The sequence below is a fragment of the Pteropus medius genome, unplaced genomic scaffold (assembly GCF_902729225.1).
Source record: "Pteropus medius unplaced genomic scaffold, Ma_sr-lr_union100, whole genome shotgun sequence".
Taxonomy (NCBI): domain Eukaryota; kingdom Metazoa; phylum Chordata; class Mammalia; order Chiroptera; family Pteropodidae; genus Pteropus; species Pteropus medius.
The window spans coordinates 1,034,309-1,047,778 of record NW_024344436.1 but is presented as its reverse complement, the minus strand read 5'-3'; the positions used below and the strand labels follow the sequence as shown (position 1 = coordinate 1,047,778).

Here is a 13,470-nt window from a genome sequence, read left to right as displayed (position 1 = left end):
TAATATCAACAAGTTGGGATTCCCATCAATATATACAAAAAAGATATCCTTTTGGCCCGGAATGCAGGAGAAAAAGAATTTGGCCTTTGAAAGGATTATTTAAAGGAGACTTGCTTCAAAAGCCAGCACTTTTGCCAAACTAAAGACACTACTGCCACCCGTGTTATCAAGGCAACATCTTTAATGTGTAATGGAGAGCTTTAACTTCATCTTTCCAAATAAATTCCATATAAACCTGTTTTTAAAAACTCAGACGATGACCACAAAACAAGCTCAGAATAGTCCTAGCCTGTTTCTAACAAGATGCTGAGTGGCCTTGTAGAGACAACAGACCAAAACTGCAATACACGCAGTCGAAGCATGCGCAGAGTAGAGACCTTTGACCTCCAGCTGCACCGGAACCAAAAGACCGGGATATAACCCGGAACGTGAAAACTGGAACCCTTTCAGAATCAAAGTGTCCTTTGTCCAGAAAGATTCCCTGCAGAAGCCCCTTATCATAATTGGCCAAGTCCCAAAGCTCTTGTCTCACCAAAGCCAAAGCTTGTCTCACCAGCGCTTCTGCATACTTTTTCCCCCAAACCCTTTACAGCCCCTTCCACCCCATTGTAAGCCATCAAAGAGTTCTGATTTTTAAGTGGTGGCTTTCCATTCTCCTTGCCTGGTGCCCTGCAATAAAGTGACTCTAATTCCTCCAGTGCAATTTTTGGTGTTTAGTGTTTGGCTCTGCTGTGCTCCAGGCAGAGGACCACTCTCTTCCTGTTCCAAGACTTGAGTATCACCTCCTTCAGGAAGCTTCCCCTGAACCTCCCACCTAGGCAGTAAGATGGGCATCTCTGATTCTCTTCCTTGGTATTTATTCTTACCAGATACCTACCAAAGTTCATCATACTTCCTATGTATGTACATATTTATGTCTGTTTCTGCTCCTGAATTACGAGTTGCTTGAGACTAGGGACTGTATCTTTTCAGATGGCACACAGTAGACATGTAACACTAAACACTGTTGACTAAATGAAAGAAACTGTACGTTAAGCAGAGTTAGTATGTGCAAGAGTTATGTCTCAGTGCCTGAGTATAGCCAGGAGACCAAAGATATCTCTGAGACGAAAAAAAAAAAAAAAAGAGTCATTACCTGTAATGACATGTGTTCATATGCAAGCTGGGGTTAGACTTCTTTACTGTTAACTACAAGCAGGATCATGTTTTTTCTTTAAACTAATGGAAGTACTAGATTGAAAAGTTTGTTCTTTTTCATGATTTACTTTGTAAGTCTCATGAGTAGTCCATTTATATTTTTCAAATCATTTTATTAGATCTCTCCCGTGACCTGGCAGTGTTACAAAAGCTACCAAGTCCAATTCTCCAAAAACTCCAACTTAAGCATTTAGATCAAGTTAGCATGAAATTTAGATAACTAAACATTCCTCACTCCCCCAAGGAAATTTTGTGGTTACAAAACTAGAAAAGAAAAATGTTTAGAGGAGTAGAAGATGGTTTCTCCATCTCACGTCTAAATCTACAAGAACCTCATTCCCTTGACTGAGTATTCCAATATTGCAGTTATAAACATTCCTTCTTATTTAAGTAGCCAATGCTGACCAATAAATGTGATGTTCAAATTTACATGCTATTGGCCTCTGTGTCTTAAACTAAACTCACCAACTTTTCACTAAGTTCACAAAGCAGCAATTCACAGTATAGTTATGGACATCTCAGTTGTGTTTCTCCCTGACTTCACTGGTAATTAATCCCCCACATTTACTTGAATAGAGGCCTGAAAATGACTCATATCCATCTCCTGTTTCTCTAAACAATGCCCATCTCTTAATTAAGCATAACAATTTCAAGTTCTGTATGAATTGACATAGCTCAAGTGATCTTTCTTAGAATACTAAAAATGGACTCACGTTATTATACTATTACAAGAGTATATCGTTTTGCCCTTCCTCAAGGAGTAACTCACTAATATCTCCTGAAAAAGAGAGAGAATATAAAATAGTTTTAGTCTGCTGTACCGTCGCAGTTAGGAAATGAGGAGTGCCTCATAGACCATTTTATATTTCCTCTTCATGGAAACAAACCCCGAACCATCACACCACTGGAATGGCATTGTTAACAACGGGTCGAATGGTGCTGCTGCTCATAAACATTGAGTCAATACCTGACAACCTGCCTGCTCTCATACACCCAGGAATGTTACAAGCACAGTGTCAATGCTAGCCTCTGAAATTTTTCGAAAACTAACACTCCACTTTTTCTAGTGTGGGAGCATCCTATAGAATAGGTGTCCCCAACCTTGAGACAGTGGACTGGTACTGGTCTTTGGCCCGTTAGGAACTGGGATGCACAGCAGGAGGTGAGCAGCAGACGAGCAAGCAAAGTTTCATCTGTATTTGCAGCTGCTCCCCAGCACTAGCATCACCACCTCAGCTCCACCTCGGATCATCAGGCATTAGATTCTCATAGGAGCACCAGTCCCTGGTGCCAAAAAGGTTGGGGACCACTGCTCTAGAAGACTAAAGGGAACATTCAATAAACTGTTTTACAGTAAAAATGCCTTTGTCTTCAAATGCTATTTCTCAAATCCTATATTTCACCATGAAATTCAAATGATCACAGTTGGCCATCAGATGTACTCCAGTGCCATGTGACAGCAGGTGCTCCACAAATAACTAAATAAATAATCTAGGATGGCTTTTACTAAGAAACTAGAAACAGAAAGGAGTAAGCTGGAGAAAAAGTGTTAAGTACTATGTGCCTCGCAACAGCGGATGCAGCAGAGCTCATGATATATGAGATTCTTGGCTAAATCAAACCCAAAGAAGGGCAGCAGGACTAAAGATGTCAACTCTAACCCAATGGATACTGCCAAAGAAATCCCTAAAGAGCCTAAAATTTTAAATAATTACTTTTCAACTTATAGCGTGTGCAGTATGTCAGATATAATCTAGAATTTAGATATGGTTCATGCCATTAAGAAAGTCTCAACAAAACTGAGAGACACTATAAATACAGATATGGAGAGAATCATGAATGGGGACAGAAGAGTTTGAAAAACACCCTTTTAAAATTGAGCTAAAGGACACCAGCTGCCTCAGATCTCTCAAATCCAGCAGACAACTTCTTGAACTATGTCTGATTGTGATTTTCATGATAGAGTTTCATTTGTTTTATTGCCCAAATTATAAAGTTCAATAATATTATATTCTCAGTGTAATATTAATCAGCTTGTTGGCATTCTTATAGAAAGGTCATGGAATTTTGCAAATTCCATGAACTTCGGAGTTGGAAAAGTTCATCAAATCGGCCCATTTGTTTTTAATTTAAATAAACTGAGCTCAGAGAGGTTAAGCGGAGTGATAAAAAGCTCTGGAGTTAAAACACGTTATGGGCTGACCTGGAACTCTTTACTGCACATATGGGTCGTGGGCAAATTTCTTAACCTCACAAAGTCTTAGTTACCTCAACTATAAAATGGAGATAATAAAACCAACTCTTTTAGAATTATTGCGGACCTTATAAAATAAAAATGCTTAGCAGAGTGCTTTACGAATGATAAAATAGTCGATAATTAATGATTGTATTGTTGCTATTTTATCACAGTGCCGGGCATTAGGAAGCATTCACTAATCAATAGCAATAGTGGTTTTGTTAATATTTTTACTGCCCAAGGTGGCAGAGGTTATTTATTCAAATAATTGAGCGAAAACCCAGGGGGCCTAATCCTTTATCTCTTTTTCTAAAGGACTTTCATTTAAATCATCAAAAAAAAAAGCATTCTCTTTCATAATCATAGATTGAGGAGCATTAGTCAAGAATTTCACAGGAGAAAAAAGCCTCAATTTCTGTTGAATGCAGTCTGTTTGTATGCATAAAACCAAGAAGTAAGCATTTTTCTTGCAATGGGGAACAAACTCATTGAAAGATTGCATAGCACAAATGGGGAAATATTGCAGCTTCCTGAGTTAAACTAACATCTTTTTGATATAAATGTCAATCTTTTGTGGAGTAACACTTTAGCAACTAGATATAAGTATAAGGAAGTAGCTAGCTGCTAGGGAAAATATTGCAAAACGTTTTGTTTCTTCATTTTCTGTTTTTGCTTTGTCTTTACTGCAGTACCACCCCAGCTGATATGCCTAGGACTCACCTGGGAAGCGTGTTACAATGCAGAAGAGCCAACTCAGCTGGTCTGAGGTCCTGCCTGACAGTCTGCATTTCGAAGAAGATCGGACATGATGCTTACTGATGCTGCTGGTCACAAGAACTCACTTTGAGTATCTGGACTAACTTGGTTAAATTCATAAGTAATTATAAAAAGGCTAGTGTTTAGGAGGCAGAGCTTCCTAAAGACATGTATGCCACAGGCTGAGCAGAAGCTTGATTTTTATCTTCGCTGCAGTCCAAGCCCAGCAAGCCCAGCAAGGGATAATATACGTGAGGCACCAAAAGATGATTGAGAGCAATTTGCATTATATTTTTCACAATTTTCAAGTACTTAAATCTTTTGGAAACTCTGTACTATTTTGGAACTTTTTATGCATCTGAAATTATTTCAAAACGAAGTTAAAATTTTCTTTAAAATGTGAAAAAAGATTAAAATCCTGCAGTTTTCTACTTTTCTCAAAAATGTATAGGTTTCATTTTCTTGACATCAGCACTAAAAGTTTGCTGCTTGCTTGACTTTTCATTCTAGTAAATACTATCCAAACTGATCCTTTTAATTTTTTGAGTCAGCATCAGCACTTGGTCAACTGAAATATCGAATCTACCCCCTTCTTTGAGAATCAAAATTAATCATAAACATCATTACTTCTCTGCTCTAGACACCCTTTTTTTATTTTTTTCTGATCTCTCAAAGCACTCATAGACCATAGCACATGGCTTAACCATTATATTATCTATTATTTTTAACTTTTTTTTTAGGTAAAATCTTGTCTCCTAAAATAAAATACATAAATTTAAACAGTGGAGTTTACATATTGCTCCTTCCGTATTCATCAGAGTACCCAAAACAAGGCCAGGCACGGAGTAGAAATTCAATTTATATTTGTCACAAGAGGAATTGAGGGAGAGATTTACTGATCTGGTATACTAGCCCTTTTAGCCTACCTTCAGAGTCAGTCTCTCCCTAACAGTAAATAATAATTAATCCACAGATTCCCCTTTGGAAAATAGGCCTAATCCACAGTACTCTCCCAGATAAAAGCAAATCATAGTTCTAAGTAGAAAAAATCCAGCTTATATGTGTCTCAAAGCCGCTCAAAGTTTCCTGTAAAATAGCTATACTCTAGCCACAAGCTTTGGACTCACATTCCTTTTGTTCTAATCAGGTCTTCCCACTAAATTGGTCATGTCACAAGCCTCAAAGTCCTCATCTGTTAAATGGGAATGATGAGCGTGCCCACCTTAACTTCATTGTGGATTAAATGACATAGTGTGTGCAAAGCACCTAGCACGGGCCCTGGAATCTACCAAGTGCTCAGTAAACATGAGGGAGTGTTATTTTGCCTCTGGTGAAATGGAGGAAGCCAGATATTATATGCACACAATCATCTAGATTTAAAAAATGAACTCCCTAAAGCTACATTTTCAGTAGAGCAGGGACAAAGGAAAAGAAGAGGCTAAAAATGAGTCTTCACACTTAAGTTTACCTAGGATTAAAGAAACTCACAAGATTTGCCTCAAATAGCACTAAATTGCTGCACATATTTATTTTGCTCAAATACTAAATACTTTTAATTTCCATAAAGGAGAAGGGGAAGAAGGGAAAGAGAGGGAAAGTGGGAGGGAGGGAGGGAAGGATGGAGGGAAGACTGAGGTCCCAGCTTCTGGGATATAACCCCTCCTTCTGCTGTTTGATGTAGAAATGGGAATTTTAAATGGTAATTAGGAAAGTTTCTGTGGCAAATGGATCTGTTTAGCAATAAATAAAACCATGAGTACAGCAGAACTTGAATGATCAGTAAGAAATTTGGTCACGCATGCACTGAGGCTGTCTGTGCAACCAGAAGAGAAACGTCAGAGCAGATTAATCTTTCCTGAGCATGTGTTTGTCTTCTGCCTGGCCCTCCCCTAGAGACTCGCACCCACACACCCAGCTTGTTACAATATCACTGCAGACTGTCTCTCCACCTTGTTGGCACTTTTATTCTTCAAAGCTCTATGTTATTTACTTCTATTCTCTCATCTGTGTGAAATAGATGGGGTGCAAATCATTATTCACAATTTAGAAATGAAGAAATAAGGCACAGTCACGTTAAATAACTTGTTCTTAGTTACAAAAGCAACCTCTAATAGAACCCAAGTGCACATCCACTTTCCTGACTCCAAAGCCAGTGCTGGTGCCAGTTCTGACCCTACTCACCTTTGAACTCCATTATATTCAGAGCAGACAGTTGACCCAGGTCCATGCCCTCAACCTATTCTCCAAGGTCACAGATACCAGGAATTGAAGGATTATATCCTGCTACCCACCTTCCCCCAGGTTCTACCCTTGGACCTCCTGGCACCTCTAACAACTAGCACCTCAGTGCAAGGAGTCTGTAGAACAAAGATCCCTCTTCTGTAATCAGACTCGCACTTCCTACATCCTCAGCAGCGGGACCCGGACGGAAGAGGCTGCCGTGGCTGCCTCTACTGTTTGTTTTTTCTCTACCGAGTTGGCAAGGATGGAAGTTGTTGATTTACAATTAGAAGCAGCATGCTTCTTCAAATATTAATATTAATAACTACAATGCTGAACACTTGAAAAGGTCTTTTCATCTTCAAAGCACTTTGCAGACATTAACTCATTAACTCTCCCTTCCCTCCATTCAGAAACAACAGGTAAAGTAAGAATCTCAATAGCACTAGTGACCACCAGTAACCCTCCATGCATACTTAGCCTGTGCTTACAGAAGCAAAAGGGTTTATCTTTAGATAAAAAGGAGGTGATGCAATCCAGAAACACAACTAATGAAGAGTCAAAGTGCCAGTCATTTTACAATTCAAATGGAGCTGCCAGAGTTATCATTTTAGAATCTGTATTTTCTGCTGCTTAACAAATATCTGTCTTTTCAGTTGCACAGTGGTGGTATGAGGTAGGGAGAATGGTCTTGAGATTAAATTTTTTTTTTTACCCAAGAGATAATAAAGAAAACCTACAATTGAATGCCTTGATCTCAGTAACCCAGTATCTTTTTCAAAAGTCCACCCACATAAAATGCTACTTTAGAAAGGGGTAGCAGAGACGTTTTAACGGTAGGTGAGAAGCCACAAAGCGGAATTGCCAGATAAAATCACGAAATGGAAGAGAATGGCCTTCCACATCACCCCGCTTTTCTATGGCAGGGTCCCTCAAGTCTAGCTCTGCCATGCACGGGAGACATGTCCCCTGATTCGGAGACCCCCATGTCAACGACAGTCTGAAAGACAGGGAGAACCTTGGAGAACTAACTGTGACTCACAAGCAAGGGAAAAACACCAAAAAGGCTAGTTTGGCTTGCGATATTCAAACCTGAAGCAGCAATTTCCTCTCTATAAAAGCAACTCATTAAGCAGCTAGGAAAAAAAGAAAAAGATGTAAAACAATAGGCTCTCTAGAAGTGAAAGAGATAAAAATGAAATAAATTTCTACGTTTAACTACAGCTTTAGTTCTTTGGAAGTGCTCCAATATGCAAAGAAAATTCAAAGTTTCTGACAAGTAATCTGTGAGTATCTAAAACATGCATGATTTTGCTTTTATAAAGCGAGACAAAGAGTGAAACATAGTCTTGATTTCAGACTATTCAAACAAGATTAGGAAGTACTTTTGAAAATTGTTATTAAACAATTAAATGGAAAATACAGAAAAATGTGAAAAGAGAAAGAGAAAACCAGCTCGTATACTAAAAGTCCCCATCAAGTTACCATTTAATTACATAGAATTAAAAAAAAAAATGGAAAAGGAAAATGGACTGCAAAGTTTTAGACAGAAACTCACACCTCACTTACTACTTTGCTGGAGAGACTAGGTGAAGAATGTGTCTTGAGTGAGCTTCCCTCAATGTCTGTGGTCTCTTTCCAACTACCTGCGGGAATCCCAGGCTCTGGTGGCTAGAGGATGCAAAGACCATAATGTTTCTAATAGAGCTGCCTCCTTAAATTCAGGGGTGTGGTCAAACCCGGGAAAGCTGGGAAAAAGGCAGGGTTCTGCTAGCCCCAGACACCACAGAAGAAGCCACTAGGACACACTTTTCTATCCAGGTGGAAAAGCAAATAATGTTACTGGCTGAGATAACACCAAATCACATCTTACTTTCTATCCTTTAAATTATCCTTCAATTAAATATAACTCAGCCTTTGGGAGTAATTGGGAGGGAGATGAGTAAAAGGGAACTAGCTCAGAGCATTAAACCTGGCTCTCAGCCTTTGCTGATGCATTAGATTTACCCTCTACTGAATATGTGAATATTCATGATTCACATTTCTTGACTCTCAGTGGAGCCTCAATTAAGCTAGGCAAGGGGTCAGGAGAGGGAGAGGACTGTGGCAGAATCAGGTCAGAAAAGGCTGTCAGAAAGAGAATGTGGGACAACCAAGTCACCGGCTCAGGCTTATTTTTTAATCTCTATTAACCTGATGTGAGATGTGGCATTTCTTAAGGAAAAGAATATAATTCTATGGAAGAGAGCTGACCAAATAGGGAATTGCAATTTCTGAAAAGTAACACTAAAACATGCTCTTCATATAAACCTGGTTTTAGGTGATCTCTAAAATACGTTAATTTTTAGTGGCCCTGATTCATAGTCTATGGTGCAGGAATAAAAGGGTAGAAATAATCATATAATCATTATTTAGAGAAAAATGTAAACAATGTGAAAATGTTGCATCTTTTCTAGGTAAAAACATACAGCATTTTTTATTCACATATTCAGATGGGGTGAGAATATGACAGTGGAATAACATTTCTATGAATGTGGTTATTTCATTACAGAAATTTTCGTATGTCACTATTTGGCTGCCTAATATAAGACATTTTTTCTGAAAGATTCCAGTTTCCTTGAGTAATAGACGGGAGTTAAAATTTGTCGTGATTGGCTCCTTTTCCTTTCTAATGAAGACACAATGCTCAATGTTGAAAGTCTATGAAAATCTAATAAATGTCATCTAGAGCAACATCATCATCCTTCATTGTATAAAGCTAGCAATGCAGTTAAGATGGTGTAATTAAAACAAGATTTTACTGCTCATCTTGGCCTTTGCAAATTAACATGGCTGAAAAACAAAGAAGAGATCATGCTATTGGTTCAGTTTAGTTTAACAAATGTCTATGCCAAGCACTGTGCTAGGCACTAGGAATATAACAAGCTCACACCATAGTGAAAAGACAGACATAAATCAACCACCTCAATGAAGTCCACATACAATGAAAGAACTCTATGAGGAGAGCTACAGGAGCTTCTGCCTGTCCCCTATTCCTCACTCAGTTCCATTTAAAGAGCCCAGATCGATTAAACCCATCGCAACTAATTATAATTGTATTGCTCACTATGTTTGCAAAAGAGTTGAAAAAATAGAGAACATTTGGATTTTTGCCCTATAAGGGTGTACAGTGTGATTATTGAGGAGCTCTGGCATCTGGAGTTGTCTACAGAGAGCTCATATACACAGCAATCTTTTAGGATCTTAACTCTGTCTTCTACCACTACCTTTAATGGTGTGAAAAAAAACATAAGCTAGAAATCTTACTGGTGCAAAATAAGCTGCCCCTGGCATAAATTGCCTAGAGAATGCTATGAAAGCAGTAAGTTTTGTTTTAAACAGTATCTTCAAAAATATAGCATTGGATAGGTATCCATTTGCAAAGGATGAAGTTGGAGCCTTACTTTACATCATATACAAAAATTAATTCAAAATGGACCAAAGACTTAAATATAAGAGCTAAAGCCATAAAATCTGTAAAAGAAAACATAGGAGGAAACTTCATGACACTGGATTTGGCAATAATTTCTTAAATATTACACCAAAATCACAGGCAACAAAAGAAAAAGTAGATAAGCTGGACTTCATCAAAATTAAAAACTTTTGTACATAAAAGGACACTATTAAGAAAGTTCAAAGGCAACCAAGCAAATGGAAGAAAATATTTGCAAATCATACAACTGATAGAGATTAATATTCAGAAAAAGAATCTTGCAACTCAACAATAAAAATAACCTGATTAAAAAATGAGCAAAGAACATAACTAGACATTTCTCCAAAGATATGCAAATGGTCAATAAGCATGCAAAAAGATGGTCAACATCAGTAATCATTAAGAGAAAACAAATCAAAATCACAATGAGATACATCTTTGCACATATTGGGATGGATTATTATTACCCAAAAAACAAAATAACAAGTGTTGGTGAGGATGTGGAGAAATTAGAACCCTTCCACATTGCTGGTAAAAATGTAGAATGGTGCAGCCACTATGGAAAACAGTATGGCAGTTCCTCATAAACTTAAACATGGAATTCCCATATGATCCAGCAATTCCACTTCTAGGTATATATTCAAAAGAATTGGAAGCAGGTATTCAAATAGATATCTGTAAATCAATGTTCATAGCAGCATTATTCACAGTAGCCAAAAGGTAGAAACAACACAAGTGTCCATCGACAGGTGAGTGGATAAACAAAATGTTATGTTTCAAACAATGAAATATTTTTCAGCTTTAAAAATGAATGAAATTCTGATAAGTGCTACAACATAAATGAACCTCGAGGATAGTATACTAAATGAAATAAAATAAGCCAGGCACAAAAGGACAAATAGAATACAATTCCACTTATATGAGGTACCTAAAATAGTCAAATTCATAGAGATGGAATGTAGACTAAAGATCACTGGGGTCTTGGGGCAGGATGGGGGTGGGGAATTAGTGTCTAATAGGGGAAGTGTTTCAGTTTGGGATAATGAAAAAGTTACAGAGATGGATGGTGGTGATAGTTACTTAACGCCACTGAACTGTACAGTTAAAAATTATTAAAAAGGTAAACTTTAAGTTATGTGTATTTTACAGAAAAAGAAAACGTGTCTTAAAGAAAAAAAAAACTGTATAGCATTAGGGTTAAGTAGACCATCCACAGGAGGAACTTTTTCTGATTCGCGTGGTTAGTACAGGGCAAAGGAAAAGAATCCTTCAGAAGATGAGGGTATAAACTCACAGGAAGGAGCACAGAACCTGCCTCCACTACCCAGAGCCCTTAGTCTGTCAAAGAATGGATACTAATAGTGGCCCAACTTCACAAGTTTGTTAAGATTACTGTGTAATTGGAAGATTGCGTAAATAGTCAACTGAAAAGGCAATATTGGTTGTTCTTTTCCATGCTCTGCAATGTTAAATTCTATGGGGAAAGACCTCAGCTGAAATGACTAGATACTTTAAGATCTTCGAGAAAAAATTCTTGTCTCCTAGGAGACATGAATACATTTTGGACCCCATGTGAAAGAGTTATGTTAAGAGTAGTTTGCTCCTTTGAAGGAGTATCTCCATAACCTAGTGTAAGGAATGGTAGTTTTAATATAGTTTAGACACATTAGGGATAAGGCCTGAATTAATTTCTAGGATAATTGCCACCAAGCCATTTGCTATTTTTACTGTGAAGAAATCATTTTCCTTTTCTCAGCATAACAAACTATATTGCAAATTAGCGTCTCCTAAGAGGGAAAATGGGGAAGATTGAAATCCCAGAATCTTAGCCCAAGAGTGCTGAACCATTCCATCATCAACTTCCCTCGCTTCTACCCCAATCCCCCCAAATTCAGTAATCACCTTCAGAGAGACCTATAATGATTCTTTAAACCATTGTCAGCACAGTGTTAAGAATTACGTTTGAACTGAACGACATTAAATTTAAAGCAAAATATCAGCCACTTATTGCATTTCACATATTCTCTCTTCTGATGCTTCAGAAGACTCCATATATGCAGGAAAGCAGCATCTAAACAAATTATCAAACTGAATGAGGTTAAAATCCAGATACTGTTATGAATGCAGTCATCACCAAATGTTGAGGGGACCCAGAAGATAAGATGAAAGGAAAGCAAGGAGAGAAGAACCTTTGTCTATTCACGCTCCAGCTCTGGAACTTCTTATCCTGTTCTTTGTAATGAATCTATCTCCTTTCCATGATCAAAAGCTAAGCCTTTGTCTTGAGCCACAGATGGATCAGCAGTGGCACACGTATGTGAGCGTGCACATCTGGCACCCAGGTGCTGGTCCTCTGTGTGCCAGAGAGCCTATAGAGAAGCTAGAATTTTTGGCAGAGTCCTCCCTGGACCCCACAGTTTGTTGCCCCATTATTGCTTGCACCAACTTTCTGTTGTTTCCTTCCTCCCTACAGTGTAAAATGGTCTGGGGATAGGGCCCCAGACAGACAACCTGCAAAGTAGTTGAGATAGGCTTGACAAAACCACTTCTCCATCCTGATTCTCTTGGACCTGCTGAACACCCTTGAGAGTCCATAAATTCAAAGCATTCCAACAGAGCAGATGACTGTGGGATTACAGCCCATTGAAAACCCATATCTAACCACCGCCTTCTTTAACTCTATTTCTTTCTCTGTCTTTTTGTCCCTCTGTCAGTTTCCTGCTTCCTCAGAATACCTTTACTTTTTCTCCCTTTCAATCTAACTCCTACAAAGTCGTTTTTAAATCTTGATTTTAATTACAAAATTAATATGTAGTTGTAGCACATTCAAATATATAGAAGGGTTTGAATTAAAAAACGAAATCGCCACCTCTACCCCCTTTCACCCAAACTCTCACCGAAAAGTTAATACTGTTTACAGTCTGGTATGTAGCCCTTCGACTTTTTCCTATGCCTTTTTCATTGGATTATGTTACACATATTGTTCTACGTCTTACTATCCAGCATTCGGCTGTGCACACCGGTGTCCTCTTCCCATGTCAGCCTCCATCAAAGCAACTTCATCCTTTTCATCAACCAAGCCATGATCCTCTGTCATATCTCATACATTCCAGCTCAAGTCCTTTTTTCTCTGTGTCTCCCCAAACTTCTCAGTCTACTTTTCCTGCACTTTTTCATATAGTCATCTTCTTGTTCATATGTTGTCACAATACGCTATTTAAGTTTTCATATCTCCTTGCTATATCCTTCCTGCTTTATCACCCTCTGTGCTTTTCATGTCCCCAATAGTCACAGAAACTACCTCCCCAGCATACTCCCAGAACATAATGCACACATTAATATGGTCTGGATAAATATAAAAAATTATGGCTTGTCAGGTCAAATATAGTATGTACAGAATGACACCATTTCTTTGAACTCTAAAAGTGTAAACCACAATATTGAGTGATCATTTCTGGTGGTAGGGGAGATTTTTTGTTTTATTCTTGTTATGTTCATGTTTTTCAATTTTCATACAATGTTATATTCCATCTACAATAAAAAAAGTAAATTTTATTTTTAAATGTGTGGTTTTTCTTGGCCTGATTAA

General features: G+C 38.0%; 1 protein-coding gene across 1 annotated transcript in view; it reads right to left on the bottom strand.

Annotated features, from left to right (window-relative positions):
- The window catches only part of ETS1 (ETS proto-oncogene 1, transcription factor), a 121,981-nt gene extending 113,933 nt beyond the window's left edge, over positions 1-8,048 (bottom strand). Inside the window, exon 1 of the mRNA XM_039872728.1 lies at positions 7,970-8,048. The gene's annotated coding sequence lies outside the window, so the exon portion shown is untranslated. The remainder of the gene's footprint in view (positions 1-7,969) is intronic.
- Positions 8,049-13,470: the final 5,422 nt, after the last annotated feature.